The following is a 24,611-nucleotide window of genomic DNA, read 5'->3' on the forward strand; positions in this document are numbered from 1 at the left end:
AATAGATTTTATTGCAGGTTCAATTAAAGTTGTAGATTTAGGAGGTCTACCTGGGCCTGATCTAGGTCTTAGATCATACCTCTTATTTAATTCTGCAATAAAAAATTTAGAGAATGCTTGATATTTGGAAAGTTGAGCATCTCCTTGCTCTTGTTCAAAAGACTGAGAGGAAGATGTAGGTACTATTTCCATTTGTACTGCTGAAGAATCAAGATTATTGATATCTTCAGTAATTAAAGGGCCTATATCCTGAGGTTGTTGATCATCAATCAATGGTGGTTGGATTTTTTGATGAGAACTTGGTCTCTAAAGGATCTACATTTGAGGAGATCTTCGACATTGAGTTTGAGCTTGTGGCCTTACAACAATTTGTTGAGTGGTTTAAGGTTGTGCTTCAATTTTAGAAATCCTATTGGAAAGGTTTCTAAGTAAAGATGTAATTTCATCAATTTTCTTATCTTCAAGTTTGGATTTGGAGGAAGATGAGTCATCAATCCTAGCTTTTAATTTTCTTTCTTCTTTTTCTTCCTTAGCTTTAAGTTTGCTAGAAGTAGACCTATTAGCTTCAACCTCTATGGCATTTGTCTACATATCTTCTAATGTATTGGACACTCTCTCTTAACATGACTGCAAAGTCATCCTCAAATGCTTTGGAAAATATAACTTTTGTAGCTTCTACTAGTGGCTTACAATCAGCACGCATTTTATGATAGAGTTTATTAAATATTTTGATAAATTCAGCCACTGGTTCGCCAGGATTTCTCTTCAATTCTTCAAATTCAGTGAGAAAGTAGACAAGATCCTTCTTTACCCCCCATTGATTCTTAAATATAGTTATGAGCTAATTCCATGTTCAAATAGATGTTAGGACTCCACTATGTACCATTTTTGCTATATATTTTGACACCACTCTACTCTTAAACTATGAACTTCAATGTCTTTTTCATCCACTTTATCCCAAGGTATATAGAAACCTCTTCTTTATTATATGATTAATCTGTCTTACATTTAATTCCGCAATACTCTTATATTTCATCATTAATTGAAGTGCATTGTTGCTAACACAAGTCAAAGATCGCAGATAAGTTATATGCCTTGTTGGGAACAAGCGGCCGTTGCTGAAACAGCTGACTCCGTTGCTGAAATAGCTGACCCCGTTGCTGAAACAGCTAACTCAGTTGCTGAAACAGCCGTCAAGCACGCAAATCCCGTTATGCGTAATTTGCGATTCTGGAAGAACTTTTTGTGGAATAGTAGCAGCAGCCCGAAGATACGGTTACCTGGATTATCCTGAAGATAGCACCTCTGTTGTCTCGGTTGTAACAGTATCTCTTTTTAAAAGAACAGAATAGTCCTGTTTTGGAGAAGAAAATAGAATCGAGATATTCGCTCTCATGTAAATTGTAAATGATGTCTCCTCTTTAAAAAGAGGAGACATCATCATTAGAGGGGGATTGAATTGTAAGTTACAGGACAGTATTGTGGAGAACTGGAGCTAGTCTCCTTCTGTAATGTATCAGTTACTTTGACAGATGAATAAAAACTTCTTTTGAGCATTCCAATTTAATTCTTTCTCCTGGGGAATCTTGTGAGAAGGAAAGGGCCCGCCTTCCTCACAAGATTCACCCTTTTGGTTCCTGTAGTTTGTTTATCTCTTTATGTGTTTGCACTTCCCTTAATTCTGTTGTTGAAACACTAGTTACATGGTTTGCAATACTCTGTTTCTTAGCGCTACACGTATTGAGTGCACGAGTGAATGATGTTGAGAGCATGTGCTGAAGATCCCTGCATAAAGGGATAGGGTCTTGCTCCCATTGATTGCTTTCCTTTGCCTGCAGTGTGATTAGAAACAAGAGGACAAGTGCTGAAGGTTCCTGTTCCTGGGAATAGGGTCTTGATCTCTTGAAGTTACTTTTCTTACAGTGTGATTAAGTGCCAGGCAGCAGGTGCTGAAGTTCCTCACCAGGGAATAGGGTTTTGTTCCTGCTATGGTTGAATGATTTCTTTCCTTATAGATTGATTTTCCTTTGCTATAACTGAGAAATCGTTTCTGCTATTGACTTCAGCTTTAATTAAGTAGAGTGTGAATTAGTAGATTAATGAATTCAACAGGTGTGTGTCTTTCTTTCACTACAACATCGATCCCGCTTTTGAAATTGAGCATATCCAGTGCGCTATTATCTTTGAAATAAAAAGACCTTCTCGGGTTGACAATTTATGTGGAGCTCGAATTGTGAAAACAATTAGAGCGACCAACATTTTGGCGCCGTTGCTGGGGAAGGTAATTATAGATTTCAAAAGCATTCATCTTTTCTTTTTAATGTGCAGATTGTATGAGAGGACGAGGAAACCAGAAGAAAAATAATCGCACAGGTGGCAAGGGCTGGGGAGGACGAAAAACTTTTATTGACGAGATTGTATCGAAGGCTGAATCATCACAAAGATTAAGTTCTCGGAAATCAAAATTCCAGCGTTCTCCTCAGTCAGATTACAGAACAGAGGAAGTTGTGGGTCCTGAAAATACAAAAGAACCAGCAGCCAGCGCTGAAGAGTCAGAGGGAAGTATTAGCAGATCAGTAGAACACATTGAGGAAATAGTAGAAAGCGTTGGACGACCGGTAGAAAACATTGAAGAACCAATAGAGGATTCTGACGATCGAGAAAGTGCAGTAGGAAGGCCAGCGATGGAAGATAACAATGATGCATTCCTCTTTGGAGGAGGACGTGCAGGTCCTGAAGAAGAAAGAAGGGATGAAAATTCCCTTTCTACCTTAGGATTTCCCATCAGTGATCTTCCTGCAGGAACAATGAAAAATATCCCATTGTTTGCTCTACCTAACTTTCATGGTTTATCCACTGAGGATCCTGACGAATTTCTTTTTGAATTTGATATTTTATGCAGAAGTTATGATTATGTTACTAATGCTCAAAAATTGAAACTGTTTCCAGCCACCTTAAAAGGGAATGCTTTAAGGTGGTTCATGAGCCTTGGAAGTCAGGTAATCACAACATGGGAACAAATGAAACAAAAGTTTCTGCTTAAATATCAAGACTACTGCCGGACGAGAGAGAAGAAGGATGAACTATTCAATATGGCACAAAAATCGGATGAAAGTCTGGAGGACTACATAGAAAGGCTGCAATACAACATACAGAGATCCGATCATCCGGATATAAGTAAGGAAATTCGTAAAACAATATTACTTAGAGGTTTAAGGGATGATTGTTTAAATATGTTAAATATGCTTGCTAAGGGAGATATATCCAAAGAATCATATGATGAGATTTGTGAACTTGCTAAAAGGTGCTCTAGGGGAGCTGCAAGAAACAGAATAAGAGACTCCACCTATTCAAGGGTGCAAAAATCGGCCAATGGAGGAGCAACAAGAGCAGAAATAGGTAATTTACTTGAAGAATTTAAAACCGAAATGTTAAGTTCTTTTGCTTCGCAGATTGACACTTTGCAGGTTAAGAAGAAGCAGGCCGAAGCAGAAGCAACTCTGGCTGTCTTTTGCCCGAAATGTAGAGACAAGCATCCACTAAGGGAATGCCCAAGAGATAAAGTACCAGTTTGCACCCTTTGTGAGAAAGATCATGAGACAGAACAGTGTCCATCTCTACCAGGAATAAAAGCAGCGTTGCAGCCAACGGAAGAAGAAGCTGAGGCAGTTTACCTGCTAACTCAAAGAAGACAATGGCAACCTAAAGGGCAAGGTACGAACTCTGGTATGCCATTTAATCGTTGGAACAATTATTCTGCTTTTGGCCAAACAAGTTACCCCCCCTTCAACCAAATGCAATATCCACTTTTCAATCAAATGAATTTCCCACCCATGCAAATGCAAAACCCTCCCTTTGTTGATCCTTCAATGTGGACTCCTTGGCCTCCACAGCAACCACCTCCTTTCAATCCTTGGAACCCAAATTGGAATAGTCAATCACTCCCGTACCCAAATCAAATGCCTCAATTCCAACAATCACTCTCTCTGCCATCAAATGCTCCGCCAAACAACCAAATGAGACCCCAACTACCTGTGCAACCAAATCCTAACCCCAATAATAAAGTTGTGCAAGTCATTGATATTCAGAATCAGTCTATATTCCCTACTATGCAATGTAATGATATTCATCTGAGATCTGGAAGAATAGTAGAGCCTATTATTGATGACATAACTGATTCAGATAAAAATGAAACCGAGAAACAAAAAGAAGCTCAACCACCTCCTAACAAAAATGTTGAATTAATAGAAGCACCATTCCCCGAGTGTTTGGTTTTAACCAAAACAACTGAAACACCTGCTTTTAATTTTATGGGGGAATTGCAAAATTTGTATATTAAAATTCCACTTTTACAAGCATTAAGAGATGTACCAATTTATGCCAAAACATTAAGGGATATTTGTGTTAAGAAACCTGGTAGGAAAACCAAGGATCCCCTTACAGTACATGTGATGGGAGACTTGTCTGCATTAATGTCCGGAAAAGCCCCTCCTGTAAAATATGGTGATCCTGGCCATCCTACTGTCACAGTTCAGATTGGTAAAGCAATGATTCCCCGAGTTCTGGTAGACTTAGGTGCAGCAATTAATATAATGACTCTAGAAACTTCACAATTGTTACAGCTGAATAACACAATCAGAGATACACCCACCATCTTAGAGTTAGCTGACCGTTCCACAATTAAGCCAGAAGGGATTGTTGAAGACCTACTCATTTTAGTTGAATCCTGGAAATATCCAGCTGATTTTGTTGTATTGCAAACTAAAACAAAGCTGGGGGGACATCCCTTAATTCTAGGAAGGCCATGGTTGGCCACAGCTGATGCATTTATTAGTTGCAGATCTGGTTCAATGACAATTTCTAATGGTTATGAAACAAAACAATTAACTCTTTATCCTCACACTACGCCAGTAGTCAATAATGAAGATTCTATATGGATGGATTATGATGATAATGCTGTTCAGCCGATTCTAACTATAGGACAAGCTTTAACTCTTAAAGACAATACAGAAGATGAGATAATCAATAATTTTATTTGTGAGCCTTCTTCTGTCATTGCTGAAACACACAATCAATTAACTGCAATTTTTGAAACTGATGCACAAGAAAAGATTGAACCTGAAGATTCATCTCAAACTTTGACCACGATCTCATCTAAAAGCATAACAGTTGAAATTGAACCCGGTAAGACATTAAACATAAATCCTGATCTAACAGATGCTGAAACACAGCAGCTAATGAAGTTATTACACGAATATAAGGAGGCATTTGCCTGGGATTATACGGACATGAAAGGCATTTCTTCTGAATTATGTACTCACAGAATCTACATTAAAGAGGGATGCCGACCTGTTTGTCAACCCCAAAGACGAATGAATCCTAATTTACGAGAAATTGTTAAAGAAGAACTTCAAAAACTGCTTAACGCAGGATTTATATACCCCATATCTGACAGTGAATGGGTTTCCCCATTAGTAATTGTTCCTAAGAAAAACGGGAAATGGAGGGTATGTGTCGACTATAGAGCTTTAAACAAAGCTACTCAAAAGGATCACTTTCCCTTACCTTTCATTGATCAGGTGTTGGACAGTCTTGCAGGGAAGAAATTCTTTTCTTTTCTAGATGGATTCAGTGGGTATAATCAGATAAGAATTGCACCCCAAGATCAAGACAAGACCACTTTCACCAGCCCCTGGGGAACTTTCGCCTATAGAGTTCTTCCATTTGGGTTGTGCAATGCACCAGCAACTTTTCAAAGAGCTGTTATAGGAATTTTTTCCGATATGCTGAATGATTGTATGGAAATATTTATGGATGATTTTACCCCCTATGGTGTGTCTTTTGAAGAGGCATTACAAAACCTTGAGAAAGTACTTAAAAGATGTATTCAAGCTCACCTCTCCCTAAGTACCGAAAAATGCCATATGATGATGAGTGAGGGAATAGTGCTTGGACATTTCATTTCATCTCAAGGTATTCAGGTAGATCCATCTAAAATATTGGTCATTCAGAATCTTTCTGTTCCTAAAACTCAAACTGATGTGAGAAGTTTTCTAGGACATGCTGGTTATTACAGGAGATTTATTAAAGATTTCTCTAAAATAACTTCTCCATTATTTGTATTGCTTATGAAAAATGCTGAATTCAAGTGGACTAATTCTTGTCAGAAAGCTTTTGAAGAACTGAAGCATCAGTTGTCTACTGCTCCTATTTTGAGGGGGCCCGACTGGAATCTTCCGTTTCACATATCTTCTGATGCTTTAGACATTGCTATTGGAGCGGTTTTGGGACAAGAGGAAAATCATCTTCCTTATGCTATATACTTTATCAGTAAGAATATGACCTCTGCTGAGCTTAACTATACAGTTACCGAGAAAGAGTTCCTTGCAGTAATCTACGCCATTAATAAATTCCGACACTATATTACTGGTTATCCTACTTTTGTGCACACTGATCATTCAGCTATTAAATACTTAATGAACAAATCTGTCACAAATGCTAGAGTTACCAGATGACTATTACTATTGCAGGAATTTGATATTACAATTGTAGATCGGCCTGGTAAAGAAAATGTGGTGGCTGATTTTCTTTCACGGTTAAAAACTGACAATGATATTCCAGTAGATGATAGTTTTCCTGACGAATATTTGTTTGCAGTCTCTGCTCATTCTCCATGGTATGCAGATATTGCTAATTACTTGGTTGCAGGAAAACTACCAGCACACCTGTCATATAGAGAAAAGAGAAGAATTGTTCAACAAAGTGCCAGGTACAGCTGGATAAGCGGGTGTCTCTTCTATACTGGGCTTGATCAGGAGATCCGAAGATGCATTAGAGAAGATGAAGTGTATGACATATTGAAAGCTTGTCATGATGGCCCTTGTGGAGGCCATTTTGCTGATAAAAGAACAGCGCATAAAATTATGAGGATGGGTTACTATTGGCCCTCATTATTTAAGGATGCAAAGAAGTATGTAAGGGCTTGTGACAGCTGCCAAAGAATGGGTCAACCCAATCATAGAGACCAAATGCCATTAAATCCCCAGGTAGTTTCTGAACCATTTGAAAGATGGGCCTTGGACTTCATAGGACCCATTAATCCTCCATCCAATCAAAGAACCTATATATTAGTCTGCACAGACTATATGACTAAGTGGGTGGAGGCCAAAGCACTTATTAGAGCCAATGAAGAGGTTGTTCTAGCCTTCTTGTTTGAAGAAATTTTCACTAGATTTGGAATTCCCAGAGAGCTAGTTACTGATGGAGGACCTCCATTCAATTCTCATGGTTTTAAATCTACCCTTCACAAATATCATATTCAACATAGAATGACTACACCATACCACCCCCAGGCCAATGGGTAGGTGGAAAGCACAAACAAAGTTTTAGAGGCCATTCTAACTAAAACAGTGAAGGACAACCGAAAGGATTGGTCCCAAAGGCTCCCTGAGGCATTATGGGCTTACAGGACTACTTGGAGAAACACTACAGGTTTTTCCCCCTATGAATTGGTTTATGGTAAAAATGTTGTTTTTCCTGTGGAATTTGAAATTAAAACTTTAAGGACTGCTTTAGCTGTTAATCTTGATTTGAATGATGTGCAGACAGCTAGATTGCAGCAGCTTTTGGAGTTGGATGAAAAGAGATTAGATGCCATTCATCAAACAAACATGATTCAGCAACAAAGGATGAGGTGGCATGACAAAATTATCAAACACAAGCAGTTCCAAAAAGGTAATTGGGCCTTGTTGTATGACTCTCGGTTTGAAAATTTTCAGGGAAAGCTACGTACACGTTGGCTTGGACCATATGAAGTAGATGATGTCTTTCCAAACGGAACGGTAAGGCTTGTAACAATTGATGATGCTAAAACACCTCTACTAGTCAATGGCCATAGGCTCCGTCTATATAAGCGCCCTGTTTCTAAAGAGGATTTCAAGACTGCTTGCATGACTGATATTCATTATCTTTTTCTAGGGGAGTCTTCTGCTCCTCACAGTACTTAATTTTCTGCACTATATTTTTAGTATTAGATTAGATTTAGCACTAATAATCCCTGTCAAGGATTGGCATATTACAATTGAATTTTGCAGATTCTGGAAAAAGCAATAAGGAGGACAGATTCATCATGAGAAGATCTGAAGCTTTAAATCAAGAAGCTTCTTCCCATCATTTTACCCTCTTTCCTAAAGCAATATCCCTCCATACCCACATTACTTCTATTATTCCCACTCCCACCACCCTTGAAATATCACTCCTTCAGTCAGTATTTCCCACCCCTTACTGCCGAAATAATCCCTTATCATTCACGGACCTAAGTCAGTTATCCCATTTATCTGATTTTCCCGTTGCTGAAACACCTGTTTCAGCAACGTATCATTGATTTTTCCCGTTGCTGAAACACCTGTTTCAGCAACGTATCATTGATTTCCCCCGTTGCTGAAACACCTGTTTCAGCAATGTATTATCGATTTCTCCCGTTGCTGAAACACCTGTTTCAGCAACGTATCGTTCATTTTTCAGTTGCTCAAACACCAGTCTCAGCAACTTGTTATCATCAAAGCAGTATCTCTCTTTGCTGTCATATGAGCTTTCTGGTTCTCCACGATTATACTTCAGATCCTTTTGGTGAAAACTATTCAGCATGTACCAGATTCAATTACACCTCCGTTCTAAAAATCTACAAATTCTTCCATGTACATTAAAGCTATTTTGAAGCAACCGACACTTCGAATTATTAAATCAAAGGTAAAATGTAAGGTATAAGGTTTTAATGTAATTCGGTTAAATCATATTAAAGAGAGGATTTCATTTCATAATGATTGCATATCTTTACACGTCCAATCATTATTACACCATACGTAGGGGGGGGAATTCCGAAAATAGAATAATCATTTCGCATGAACCAAGCAGCCGCCCGTTGTCATATCTATTTCTGCCGTCATTTAGACTATGCAGCCTCTGTTGCAACAACTAGCGCGATCAGGGTCTGTGTTTACTGTGTCTGTGCCTCTGCGGAAAACTCAAAGCTACAGCCATGGGAGGGTCGGCCGTTAGACATGAGCCCGGCTCCATAAGTCTTCTTCAATTGTTTCCTGAAGTCTATCAGATCTTCCAACAAGCGGGATGGACAGTATATTTCGAAAGGTTGGGGGAATTTAACGAGGAACAAGTCTTAGAATTTGCACAAAACCTTGAAGACAATTTTTCAGTGGTCCAAGGGGTTCGCATTTCAGTAACAGAGGATGACATAGTGCAAGTATCAGGGTTGCCAGCTGAGGGCACTCGCTGGTTTAGCAGGAAGCAGGTCGTTCTTAACGCACAGCAAGAATTTCTGCACCCGGACGAGCAAGTGGAACCCAGAGGCCGCGGGGTTAGTCTGCACTCACTTCCTCAACCATGGCCATCAGTGGCAGAGTTCATCAAACACTACTTAACATGTGAGGGGCGTTATCAGGTAGTGTACAATCATGATTTTGTTTTGATGAATCACTTGAGGAATGGACGACTGATTAATATCCCCTATTATCTGCTTGGTTGTATTAAAAACATGTCTTATTATTGTAAACGAGCCAAATCTCCAATGTCATCCCTTACCCATCACCGTTTATGCCAGTTGCTGATACAGAGGGGTTTTGCTCAGCAAAATCCCCCTCTGCACGCCCCACCTGAAATTCCCCAGCCACCCGAAATTCCTCAACAAGTACCTGAAATTCCCCAGCCACCCGAAATTCCTCAACAAGTACCTGAAATTCCCCAGCCGCCCGAAATCCCTCAACAAACCCCAATATCCCAACCACCCGAAAATTCTCAGGATATTCCGGAAATTCCTCAGCAGGACCAAATGCCTCAACCATCTGAAAGTCCTCATGACATTCCAGAGATTCCTCATGAAGAACAACAGGAAGAAATTCCGCATTCTCCAGTTGGCCCAACCCCGAACTCGCCTCATCTAGCAGAGCCAACTGCCCCCACTATTCCAGTCCCTAGTGACGATTCTCTAACACCCCCTTCTTCACCCGTTAAGAAAAAGAAGAAAACCTCAGCAGTCGCAGGCTCCAGACCACGGACAAGGTCCACATCTCAAATTCTTACTCCTCCGGAAAACCCTGTCCCCAGAAAAAAGCCCTCCCTTTCAAAGAAAAGGAAGGGCAGCAATTTTGCTGCCTTCCTACCAAAAAGAAAAAGGAAAACGACTGTTGAGACAAAATCCACCTCCATTTTCCCTGACTTTGCCACTATTCTATTAAAATCTTTATCCCCATTCCAAACTTCCCAACCCGGCTCGTCCGAAGGCACTGCCACACAAGAACCAGTGCCCCGGGATAATATGACATTGTTTATGGGCCAAGAAGTGACTGCTCCACAAGAACCAGTCACTTGCCCAGTGACTGAAACACAAGAACCAGTCACTGAGGCACAAAAATACACCAAGCAGGACGATAGTGGGAAATCACCAGTGACTGAAACACAAGAACCAGCCACTGGAGCACAAGAATCCATTTCTCGCCCAGTGGATGAAACACAAGAACCACCCACTGTGGTACAAGAACCAGCTACGACTGTGCATCAACAAAATATTCCAACAGAGCCACTCAGCACACAGGGTTCACATACTATGACATCTCTACTGGAGGAAAATGAGTTCCTGAAGTCTGAATTAGAAGCTTACAAAACTGAACTAACCATGGCTCGAGAGGCTTTTGAAAGAGAACTGAATCTCCATACATTAGCACACGTAGCCTCAATGCAAAATAAGGAGCCATGTATGGAATATATGTGCAAGGAGTGTGGCAGCATTTACCAGGATGCAGGCTACAAATTAGTTAAGATTCAGCTCCCTGAAACATCTACGACAGGTGGAATAAAAGAGGAATGCCCTACTGCTCCACAAGAACCAGTAGGACCCTCTATAAAGCAAGAAGAAGAAGAAATCAAACCACAGATATCCCATCCTTTGCAGGCGGATGCAGCCATCCCGACAGAGGAAACAATGCCCCAACGCATTACCTCTGAGGCAGCCATCCAGACAGAGGAAACAATGCCCCAACGCATTACCTCTGAGGCAGCCATCCAGACAGAGGAAACAGTGTCCCAACCCACTACTTCTGTCAAAAAGACACAGACTCTGCCATGGAATCCATTGGAACAGATGAACAGTTGGAAGAAGCAATATGCTGAAGAACAAGATATAATATTACGACAGCATAAGTTGGAATGGCAGAACCATATATATGCTAACTGGGATAGCTGGGACCAAATACTGCAAGAGCACAGGGAGTATAAGAAGGAAGCCAGACAGTCTAAGGCACGGATAGCCTTGATGTTCTCATTAGTGCGGAAATTGATGGTTACACGTAAACCCTCTGTAAATTACTCTCTCTTTCTTTCTGAACGATTAGTTTATTTTCAATTAAAAGCAATAGCAAATGGCAGACCATATGAATTAATGACTTCAGAGAAATTTGTTGAGACCTTTAAGGAGGCCCCTGAAAGTGACCAGCATCTGCTGTGCGAACTCTACCTTCATAATGAGGCCATTCCCGAAGATAGGAGAGTTAATCTTATCCCAATTGCAGGCGACATACAAATCAGGGCATTTGCTTCATTTTTGTCTAACCAGCTCACTTGGCAGACTGCGTTCACTGCAAGCAGTCATAATGAGGAGAATAAACTCCTGTGGATTAGACCAGAGCCTGTAGGCCCAGCCACGTTTATAGCACAATATTATGAATTCTTGCAGAAGCCAGGAATGAAGGAGCACATACAGCAATTACAGGCTTCAATACTTTTTAAGTGTCAAGAGCACATTAGAATGAAGGGTACTGCTGCATTGAAGGCCAATGATATCTTTTGGCAGCAGTCATGTAAGGAAAGACAGGATTATCATCCTTTTAACCCTCTCAATCTTCAAGCTGCATTATCCAGGGTCCCTAAGTACATTGATTGCATTCAACATTGTGGAGTAAACTGGATCGGGTATCATTTCCGTTTTCCAATTTTATGGCTGCCTTCAGACGAATATCAATGTCATTACCAGTTGACTGACAGAGAGGAAGCCTTGGCATGGCAACATTTGCAGACCAACAGTGGATTCCGAGCTCCTACAGATGCCACCTTCTCCAGCTACTGCTTGAGTAATTTGCATGCTCAGTCCCAGTACTCAGACTCTGATTCAGACTAGGGGTTGCCTGAGGACATGCAACATTTTTAGCTGGGGGGGATGTTAGGACTCCACTATGTACCATTTTTGCTATATATTTTGACACCACTCTACTCTTAAACTATGAACTTCAATGTCTTTTTCATCCACTTTATCCCAAGGTATATAGAAACCTCTTCTTTATTATATGATTAATCTGTCTTACATTTAATTCCGCAATACTCTTATATTTCATCATTAATTGAAGTGCATTGTTGCTAACACAAGTCAAAGATCGCAGATAAGTTATATGCCTTGTTGGGAACAAGCGGCCGTTGCTGAAACAACTGACCCCGTTGCTGAAACAGCTGACCCCGTTGCTGAAACAGCTAACTCAGTTGCTGAAACAGCCGTATTGCACGCAAATCCCGTTATGCGTAATTTGCGATTCTGGAAGAACTTTTTGTGGAATAGTAGCAGCAGCCCGAAGATACGGTTACCTGGATTATCCTGAAGATAGCACCTCTGTTGTCTCGGTTGTAACAGTATCTCTTTTTAAAAGAACAGAATAGTCCTGTTTTGGAGAAGAAAACAGAATCGAGATATTCGCTCTCATGTAAATTGTAAATGATGTCTCCTCTTTAAAAAGAGGAGACATCATCATTAGAGGGGGATTGAATTGTAAGTTACAGGACAGTATTGTGGAGAACTGGAGCTAGTCTCCTTCTGTAATGTATCAGTTACTTTGACAGATGAATAAAAACTTCTTTTGAGCGTTCCAATTTAATTCTTTCTCCTGGGGAATCTTGTGAGAAGGAAAGGGCCCGCCTTCCTCACAAGATTCACTCTTTTGGTTCCTGTAGTTTGTTTATCTCTTTATGTGTTTGCACTTCCCTTAATTCTGTTGTTGAAACACTAGTTACATGGTTTGCAATACTCTGTTTCTTAGCGCTACACGTATTGAGTGCACGAGTGAATGATGTTGAGAGCATGTGCTGAAGATCCCTGCATAAAGGGATAGGGTCTTGCTCCCATTGATTGCTTTCCTTTGCCTGCAGTGTGATTAGAAACAAGAGGACAAGTGCTGAAGGTTCCTGTTCCTGGGAATAGGGTCTTGATCTCTTGAAGTTACTTTTCTTACAGTGTGATTAAGTGCCAGGCAGCAGGTGCTGAAGTTCCTCACCAGGGAATAGGGTCCTGTTCCTGCTATGGTTGAATGATTTCTTTCCTTATAGATTGATTTTCCTTTGCTATAACTGAGAAATCGTTTCTGCTATTGACTTCAGCTTTAATTAAGTAGAGTGTGAATTAGTAGATTAATGAATTCAACAGGTGTGTGTCTTTCTTTCACTACAACATCGATCCCGCTTTTGAAATTGAGCATATCCAGTGCGCTATTATCTTTGAAATAAAAAGACCTTCTCGGGTTGACAATTTATGTGGAGCTCGAATTGTGAAAACAATTAGAGCGACCAACAATAGAGTCAGGTCTAAGTTGCCTAAACTAGATCCTAACATTTCCTTCTAAGGATTGCATAAATAATCTCATATAAACATTTTCATGTTCTATGTTCATATTATCAGCAAAATCTAGGAAAGTAGCTACATGATTTTCTGCTGAAGGACCAATTTCATCATTGAATATTGGTAAATGCTTTAGATATCCATTAGGAAAATTTGCACATACCATTAGAAGCTTTTGGAATTGGCCTTCATTGAGAAGGGATACATTGTATCCATTTCAAGAACAAAGATCTTTGTACATGACAAAAAAAAAAGATCATAAGTTAATTTCCATAGAGAATCCATGATGGCAAAGCGGGTGGGCTATAAGAATCTCATTTATAAATTAGTTTAAGGAAAAATCTATACTTTTGAATTAATGAGACCCCTAAATCAAGAACAAAACAAGCATGACAAGCACTTTCCCATTGATCCAAATTTGTGTTTTTTAAGTATTTTGATAACTATAATAAGTTGTATGTTGAATTTAATGGCAGATTGAGATAGATGCTCTTTTTATGTTTGAGAGTGGGTCATTTTCCTTTGTTTAAGGTTTTTCCCACTATAAATACACATATTTACTATTTAAGGCTAAAATTTTAGCTTACAAATATTTGATATGCATTTATTTTAGATTAATTTATACTATTATTATAATAAAATTACCCCTCTCTCTCTCTCTCTCTCTCTCTCTATATATATATATATATATATATATATGAAATTCCTTTGGCTAAATACTTGAGAAGTCGTTAATACAAGTTGTAAAAAAAGAAATTGCATATTGAATTAACTGTAAGGATTTCATCCAATATCTATTATGAAAGAAAATGAATGTAAATTGTGTATAAAATGCATGTATAGGGAATCCAATGTATCAACAATTAAAAGGAAGGAACATAAGTGTCTTGTACCAAAAATCATATGCAACAAATCTTACATAACTTATCTAATGTGAATCAATAAAGTGAAGTGAAAAGTTACTAAGTAATTCTCAAGTTTGCAATTACTCCCATGAAACATGGATGAATTTGGAAATCGTAACATGAAAGTCACCATACATGAAGGAGATGTTTTTACGTTAAGATAGATACTCATATTAATGGCTTGAAAGAGATGTTTTAATGTTAAGATAGATACTCATATTAGTGGCTTGAATTATTAGTGTTGTTTTATTATTATAATTTATTGCCAATTCTAAATTAATCTAAAACACTAAATGTTGCTACATCAAGTTAAGACACCTACCTATATTTCCTTTGAATTACCTTAGAATTAAGAACAAAACAACAAGAATTTCATCCAAGTATTTCGTATTCATGATTTGCAAAAGTCATTACCAAAATTTATTTTGAAGTGAAAATAAAAAGATTAAACCATGATTCCAATTTGAGTGAATCTGATTTATCTCCTAATGAAAATTTCCACTACTTGGCATACATAAAGGTATAACAACTACTTTGAAAAAGGAAAAATGTATAACATCCATGAAATAATGATGGGTACGTTAGATTTTAGAGGTACTAGCAAACATTTTAATCTAATGAACATAAAGTATGATTAAAAAAAAATTTAGGTTAGGCATGCCAAAATCCAACACTACTTTATATAATGTGTAGCTACATAATCATATACAGTTTCACTTATTGTTATTGATGAATGAATCTAAAAACTACATGCTGCTACATTAAGTTAAGGCACCCGCCAATATTTCATTTGAATTACCTTAGAATTAAGAACAAATCAACAAGAGTTTCATCCAAGTGTTTCTTATTCATCAATCGCAAAATTCATTACCAAAATTTATTGGAAAGTGAAAATAAAAGAATTAAACCATAATTCAAATTTGAGTAAATCTAATTTATCTCCTAATGAAAATCTCCACTACTTGGCATACATAAAGGTATGACACACTACTTTGGAAAAGGAAAAATGTATAACATCCATGAAATAATGAAGGGTATGTTAGACTTTAGAGGTACCAGCAAACATTCCAATCTATTGAACATAAAATATGATAAAAAATATTATAGGCCAGGCATGTCAAAATCCAACACCACTTTATATAATGTGCAGTTACATAATTATATATAGTTTCACTTATTGTTATTGATGAAAGCTCTAGGTCACAATGGTCTTGTGGCTAACCTTTAATTGCAATATCCACATGTCACAATGGACTTGTTCGTGACATTTCAAATCATGATCCATCCCATTGCAAAGCTAACCGCTCCATCCCTTTCGTTGTCTTACACAATTTGACATTTTTATATATACATTGTAATTACAATAAATTGAAACCTCCTCACCCCTAACTTGATATACAAGGCTTTAAGAATTGAGAGATGATTACAATTTAGATGTGATATACTCCATGTATTTGTCACATTGAATTTTTTGCAATATTATTATAAACTAATAAAAACAATTATGGATATGTACAATTTAGAGGTGATATATTCCATATATATGTCACATTGAAAATTCATAAAAAACCTGCAATGTTTATAATTTCAGGTCCATATAAAATAAAACATATAATTACACCTAAATATCAGACTTATACATATTTCAAAACATAAATTTATTTATCCAATCTAATACCATTGTTTTCAATACCATCTACAAATATTCCACATGTTTATACTAAACCTTATATCTATTTGTTAGATTTTCACAATATTCATTGTACATATTCAAACACGGGGGAGTTATGCACTTTTTGTGTTTTCATGTTGCCATGTTAAAATAGCTATTTTATAAGGATAAATTTAAAAATAATAATAATGATGATGATTTATAAATGTTTGATATTTAATTTATGAATTTGTAATAAATATCTTGTCTTGATAATAAAACAAAATATATTGACACATTACACTATTATGTATGAAAATTAAAAGAAATTAAGCAATTCACTTTTCACAGTTGTTTTTAGAACATTTTTTTGTGGAGAAATGTTCACTGCAATTTGTAGCTGTTTTCATAAGTTATTAAAAGAGTAATTAGAGAATCTGATAATTGAATTAATTGATTTGGATAGATCCAATATGTAATGCCAGAGCTTCATTCATATTATAATTTATGCCAGTGAAGTGTATATATTGTAGATTCATTAAAGGAAAATACAGAACAAGCTGAACTTTTAGCTATTTGATTCAATGCGAAATTGTAATTCAGAACCCTAAGCACCAAAATAACAATAGAGTTTTGAAAGTAAAACTATTTTCAGAAAACCTGTATCTAAACACTTGGATTTATATCCACAGACAAGCATTGCCCTTTCGCAAAAATTATCAAAAGCTTTGAAGTAATGGAGGTGGCTGATCAACATTTTTCCTGTATCTCGATATTCCCAATGCCTTGAACATTAATCCCATAAAGACTTCAATTTAAGAAGCTGAAGGGTGGAAAATTTTCCTTTTGATTGGTGGCATTGAAAAATGCCATTGGAAGATTATGGGGGCAGACATTAATGAAAATGCAGTTGGACGATTATGGGGCAAACATCTATAGATATTGATTATCAATGCCCAAAGGGAAGAGGGAGGAGCTACAATGAGTCAATTGTCAGTAAATAATGCAATACAATAAAATAAAATTACAAGACAATTCATACGACGAAAGATAATAAAGATGAAGCACATATAGTATCAACTAGAAACACTTATTAATTTAGTTGTGCTGGAAAATTGTAGTGCAACTAGCTAAGTACAGAACCAATAACAAAAGAGTGCACCTTAGGATCTTGACATTAAAACAATTGAGGAACCATGCTGCTCTTCTTTGTATGATTCTTCTTCAGAGAGTTGAACCCATCCTCGAACGTCTTAGAATGCTAGCAAGATCCCATGTTCCTTAAAGGCACCTTGAACGATCTTTTGTAACATGTGTAGTTAAGAGAAGCAATTCATCGTTTTAGACAAATTTATGGCAGTGCTAAGTGTAGCAATGCATAACAAATTAAACAGTATCCTGCAAACTCAAAATGTCTCTCATTTAATAAATTCTGCTACATTAGATTGAAATACTTGACAACGTGTCATTTAACCTTCTAAGCTAGAGGAAAACCTAGAATTTTATCTTAATTATTCCCCCTGATTCTTCACAGACTTCATTTGCAGATTACATCTCATTTATCCAATTTTAATTGTTGACTAAATGGATGAAGATTTGTTTGCTAGACATCTGGTAATTGGTAATATTGAGTATCAATCAGCCATATATAATAAATTATAAATCATCTGCAAATTCTCAATAAATCTGACAAACTGAATGCTGCCAGTATACCTGTCAGTAATTCCTTTAAATTACCTTGGAAGGTAAGTTAAGAACAGGCAAAGACACAGTTTCTCTGATTTTTTCTCTGATTCATCATTAACTGAATTCATTAACAAAATTCACTGGGGAAGTGAAAATAAAAAAATGAAACCATGATTGAACTTTCAACTTAATTTAATTTATGTGGCAGTGGTAACCTGTATTATCCGGTAAGAAAGGTATTGCAAAACACATTTGGAAAAAGAAAAAATTAAAAATGAGAACATCCATGAAATAGTAGAGATGGGTATGTTTAAATCAGAGGTAACTGCAAACACTCTAATTAGCTGGACGTAGAGTATGAAAAAATTTGTGTTATGCATGCCAACATATGGCAAGAATCCAGCGGAACCCAGATGGAGGAGTCGCAACGACTCCAAAAACCATCAAAGTTTCATAGAAAAATACAGGCACGGGATGGCTATCGGACAAAGCAAAAATGCCAGAACTTGAACCGATTTCAGATGCAAAGGAATACAGCCCAATAATAGATGCCAGTAATCATAGGCAAGATATAATGACCAGATAGGACCAATGAGCGTGAACAATTTCGACAAACATTCAAGCTGTGTTTGGCGACATAGGGCAATCATGATTGATCAGGAAGACAGTTCCATGAGAGCAGAGGAATACAGAATGTAATGGCTCGTCAGTCAAACAGCCCAACAACAGATACCAGTAACTGGAGGAAAGAGATTATTACTGGATACAAGAAGCAGAAACAATTTCCACAAAAATTCAAGATTTGTTTGGAGACACAGGACAAGGATTATTGACATGGATTATTGTTTAAAATCCATGGACATGACCTCGCAACAGGTATACAACACAAGATGTTCATATTGCCTGTCCTGGCAGGACATGAGAAGCTCTCAATTTAGTGTCTGCTTATTTAAGAATTTAGTCAGTTCAGTGCAGTCAATATTTTTTAATGTTAGAATTGTAGCCACATGAGTCGGAGTAGTACTTATATTGCCTGTCCTGGCAGGACATGAGAAGCTCTCAATTTAGTGTCTGCTTATTTAAGAATTTAGTCAGTTCAGTGCAGTCAATATTTTTTAATGTTAGAATTGTAGCCACATGAGTCAGAGTAGTACTTATGTATGTGATTAGTTACTCTGATTAATATCAATATCCTATCAGAATGCACATGTGACAAGAATTGCATGATGGGATAGTGTACCATATTACAGAAATAAAATATACAGGAGATAAAAATATAGATATAAGTTCCTTACAGCTAATGAACAAGATAAATAATTCAAGCATTACTTGCAACATTGAGCATCCCCTCATCATCATTCCATGTGTAGAAGCATGGAGGCCTTTTTATAGATGTGAATCAGATACTTGCTAACAGCCATAAAGTATCATTTTTGGAACCGTCTTTGAAGCTCCAAAGACTTGCCAAAACCACTTTAAAGCTTATCACGCAGCTGAAGAAATGGATCATTGTCTCACAAAGCTGTTGCAACATTGTTCCATCAGGGTCCACAATAGATAAAATACACAATTCATGCTATGAGTACAGAACTATAGAGCGCCTGCAAAAGAGCTTTGCAAGCAGAAAATAAAACATCTAATTACTACCTTGAGTTGAACATCCATTCTGATTCCATGAATCTGGACAAATACTTAGCGGATGTGAGCATGAAACTGGAACGTACTACATGAAAATGCAACAGAACTATAGAGTGCCTGCAAAAGAGCTTTGTAAACAGAAAAAAGAACATCTAATTACTACCTTCAGTTGAACATCCATCCTGATTCCATGAATTTGGACAGATACTTCTTAGCGGATGTGAGTAAGAAACATGTTGAAAGCCCCTTTTGCATCTTTAATCTTAGTCTTCTTTGAGGCATGGAGAGCCCCAAAAACTTGCCAAAACCTGAGTGTTTCATCTGCTGCAGCTGATGCAACTATGTACCCATCAGGACTCTGAAGAAGTAAATCAATGGTAGGGGTCGTTAGGACAAATTTAAAGGGAAAACATGGATGCATGCACAAGTACTCATAAAAAGCATGAATTTTCATACCTGTGCCATATGAAGAACTCTAGCAGTATGCCCTGTAAGTTCAGTAATTTTCACCATGGATGGGTATTTCCATAAGGTTAACTGGTTCTGATTTGGCCCATGTGAACTCAATAACTCACGCTCATGTCTATTCCACAGCAATGAACAGACTTGGGAATGTGTGTCGACGGTATTCAGGCAGGCACCTGTTTGAGTGTTCCAAAACTTTATAGAACCGTCTGAACTCCCTCCACCAGATGCCAAAAGATTGTTCTGGAAAGGGCACCATGCCAAGGCCTTGACAGCCGCACAATGTTCATCTAATTGGTGGAAGTATTGAGAGGAAGGATTATGGGATGCCTTGCTCTTGTCCCAAATGTAGAGTAGATTGTCATTTCCCCCACTTGCAAGTTGTTGGCCAGAAGGAGACCATTTCAATCCACAAACCTCCTGGGTATGTCCTCTGTATGTTTGAACAATGTGGTCACGGATGCGAACATCATGATTGATTATAATCCCATCCAGCCCTCATGTGGTGAGAATAAGACCATTCCAAGCAAGTGCACCAACACGTTCATGATGACCTTTCAAGGCTCTTAGCTGCAATTGTATCATGTCAAATTTAGCGATTGCCATTATATTAGAATGAGAAAACCTTGGAAGAGATAAACAGGTTTTATTTACCCTTTTATTAGATTGCGAGTACCATAACTGTACAACAGAATTATTCAACCCAACGGCAATTTGCGTCCCATCGAGTGCCCAACTAATGCTGGTAACGGGACCCTTTTCTTCATCTGCATTCAGAAGCTCAGATATAGAGCTATCAGCAGCATGCCACAAGCATACAGTGTTGTTCAGGGCTATGGACAAAACATTGGTGGAACTCCAATCCAATAGATTCAAGTAATAATCATCCAGAAGGTCGGGCGCATCCAGCGTTCTATCTGCAGACTGCAATCAACATGGATAAGTTAAATTACTAGGTTAAATCACAATGGTCCTCACATAGACATATCCAGTGTACTAACAACAAAAACCTCAAATACTATGCCAGTGTACTAATAACAAAAACCTCAAATACTATGTAGTTTCTCTGGTGTCCGAAGAGTATATCAATGATTTAAAAAAAAGAAATGTGATCATGGCTTTGTTTGCAAAGGTGTACTTTTCCTGTACTCAAATGATTTCTAACATCATTCTGTTATAAAAAAAATTAAGAAATTGGAATGGGTATGGTAGCAATTTCAGCGTTACAAATGAAAAAGAAAAAAAATCTGTGTAACACATTCCTCCATATGGGATAATACTGCAACTGAAAATAGGATCAAGGGCTTTGATTCAATAACGAGTAAACATCAATGGTATTCAAGATTTGAGTATGGAATATCTAGTGAAATTGACTGTAAAAAAATATGAAATCCTGGCCTACCTGAGGAATATATCTGCGTGCTCTTCTAGAAATAGGGAGATTAGCCAGCACATTTTCTTGTGAAGCCTGGGAAACAGTCTATGATTTTCCATTGAAAGAAAGAATTCTGTAATTGTTGTCAACAGCACCGTCATTCTTCAATAAAGTGGCTGTCATCTCCTTCTTGTATGCTTTTCTGGAAGGGGAGGGGGAAGCGGAGAGGGCATGGGTATCGTCAATGTCCTTTTGCTTCTGCGTGATCATGAATCTAGCTACCTCCAAATCGATGGATCCTCTTGTCGGGATAAATCTGTCGCTCTGTGTTAGCAAAAACAATAAAACCAAATCCTGATTCACGCTTCCAACTGAACGTACCAAAAATGGGTATCCACTTAGAAATTGTTCGATGGTTAAGCAGGGAGGATGATAAACTGTTGCCCCCTAGCCACATTTCACTGTAATAAACCCAATTGGGGGAATGACATGTTTGCAGCATGTAACGCTGTGTTTATTCATTGAAGCACCCTGTTTCTGCAGAGGACGGAGACATCGCTTCCCCGTGGAAGGACTGCTGGAATTCATTGAACTGCAAGACGATTCCATTACTCCTACTCTAGCAAAATAACCAGACAAAACACAATGTATGAGGATGTCTTGTTCTGCAAATCGTTAAAAAACATGAGGATGTCTTGTTCTGCAAATAGTTAAAAAAAAAGCAGTAGTTTCAGATGAATTCCAAGAAGTCTGGTTAACGTCAGCGAGCGAGCCAAGTATCAGAAGCCCATGGTATCTCTTGGCGTTCTCCTTGCCCCAGAGCAAAGCTATATACACAATCAGACAAACCAGGATAATTGATGCTGGCAGGAGGATGAGAGCAACTTTGAATCGATAGTAGCTAGTTTTAGGCCAGTGGTCATATAGCCAAACTAGATGTGGCATCTTGTGTTTCTTCTTCCCAGGATTTGCATTATTTGCGCTTCACAAGCCAAAAATCTGTTGGGAAAAACTGTTTTTTCCAATAACATTTCTTCATGTTATTTGTGCCAGTGACATCCAGATACTCCTCGCGTAAAAAAGCTGCAAGAAAAAAGGCTTCACAACGCTGATTAGCGGCAGGGCGAGTGCTGTACGCTGCCAAACATAATATTTAATAATAATTTTCTAGGGTAATTATGGTAATATTCCTTTGGAAAAAACTGTTTTCTGTGTGGGATTTCTTCCACAAATTTCACGATGTCAATGTATGTTTTTATTAAAGATTTTTATTATTAATTTAGGTTTAATATTAAATTTATTGAAAATAATTTTTATATTAAAAAGATTGAATTAAGTTGGTATGGGAGTAAAATATAAAATTGTTTTTTATCATATTTTTTTTCAAGACGGAAGAAATTAAATAAAAGTGTAAGTTTGACCCATTAAATTATTAATTTTTTAAAAACATTTTTTTTTTTTTTTAAATAATTCATATTTGCTGATGACTATTCTCATTGCATATGAAAACTATAATTACGATACATTTGACTATTTTAAAAATAATATAAATAATATTTATTTAATTATAATTTATTAAAATCTTATATTAACATATAATATATCGTGGATATATATAAAGAGATAGGATGATGTTTAGGGTATGGGCAATAAGGTAAGGGTTTTGTGGTCTTGAGTTTGAGGTCATTGGTATGGAATGATTATTGTTACAAGTTTAAGCATAGCTTGAGAAAGGTTACCTCAATCATCTCTCTCTATCTCTCTCTAATCCAAATGAGAGCAAACACGTTAAGAAACATTTTAGGAGGACTTTCTAACAAGATTTATCTACCATGATTCTCGTATTTGGATTTTTTTTTATAATTTTATTGTGACAAGCTTTTTTGGAGGCTAGCCGTCATGGAAGAACACATTGTGGACTATGGGGTTGATAGCCCTTATCGAGTCCAAATATTTTGACCAGAGTCAAATTATGACTCCACAATTTTCCACTCTAAGTCTTGAGGGACACTTGCCAATCTCAAGTCTAATCTAGACGAGAATGTTAATAACCCTATTAATTCTAGGAAAAATACTGAGGTGGTGACCCCTTTGTTCTATACTGAGACGACATATCTCCAAATAGACCATGTAGTACATACATCATTTTTAAGCTTTGAATGCCTTTCTCTACTGCCCTAGGAAATTGAATATCTAGATCATTCGGAGTAGAATAGGAAGAAGTTCTCCTAAGAGGGCATTCAAAGAGTGGAATCCAAGCAATGGAGTAAAAGGTTCATTTGTGCTAAAACAACAAAGGTGAAAATGGTGTTAGGGTTAAATGTGTGGATTGAGGAGGTCTTAGACATCTTAGGAAAGACTATAGTGGAGCATTTTTATGGTAAGATTATTTGGCTAGAACCCCTTAAAATATGGATTGAGGATAATTGGGTTTCTTTGATGGATATGCTTTGGTGGCCCATGTTTTAACTAGAGGATGGGTGTATTTTCTTCTACATTTAGACTAAGTTAGGTGCAGATCACCTTTCAGGTAAAATTCAAAGTTGGGGGTCATTAGGTCTTGTGGTACAAAGATGAAGCATAGACTTTGACTCCTCGAGGGAAAATTGACCAATTTTCCACACAAACAATATGGAAGATTTTGTTGGGGCTCCCTCTAGTTTCTTGGTGAAAATAAATCTTGAGTTCAATAGGAAATAAGATCAACAAATTTATGGAGTTAGAGCCAAATTGGGACTCAAAAAATGATAGAATATGGGCATGGACTTAGGTTGAGGTGGACCTGCAAGATGGTATGTTGGAAGAAATAGAATTGGTATGTGGATGTAACACCCCCAAGATGATCCCTTGTATATGCTTCTAGATACTTTTATTAGGTAGGTGAACTAGGTTGTGTTGACCCTATGTGTCCACGTATATGCATGTGAATATTTGTTTTTCGAGTCCGTGTGCCTATGTTTATACGTCTTGAAGCTAGAATGCTTGTGTGATAAAGGCCAAAGAGATTTTATGTTAAAATGCTAGTGAGCCTAGCTATGAATGTATGTAATCACACCCATGTTATAAGAAAATACACCATGGCTGCAAAACACCAGAAGAAAAGAGTATTGTGGGGGGGGGGGGGACTCCATAGTAATAAAGGTGAGGGTGTGGAACTAAGACATGGTTCGTAGGCCATGAAAATAATATTATATTCCAAAAGTGACTTTATGGACATAACCAAAA

General features: G+C 37.5%; 1 pseudogene across 1 annotated transcript; it reads right to left on the minus strand.

The window, feature by feature from the left end:
- Nucleotides 1–18,981: 18,981 nt before the first annotated feature.
- Nucleotides 18,982–21,995, minus strand: LOC149229112 (cell division cycle 20.2, cofactor of APC complex-like; annotated as a pseudogene). The gene is made up of 5 exons (XR_016248370.1): nt 21,917–21,995; nt 21,414–21,823; nt 20,666–20,935; nt 20,003–20,581; nt 18,982–19,904 (listed from the first exon to the last, which is right to left on the minus strand). The product of XR_016248370.1 is annotated as a cell division cycle 20.2, cofactor of APC complex-like (transcript).
- Nucleotides 21,996–24,611: the final 2,616 nt, after the last annotated feature.

This window comes from Pinus tabuliformis, chromosome J (assembly GCF_031772625.1).
Source record: "Pinus tabuliformis cultivar Carrire ecotype Pingquan chromosome J, CPIR1, whole genome shotgun sequence".
Lineage (NCBI taxonomy): Eukaryota > Viridiplantae > Streptophyta > Pinopsida > Pinales > Pinaceae > Pinus > Pinus tabuliformis.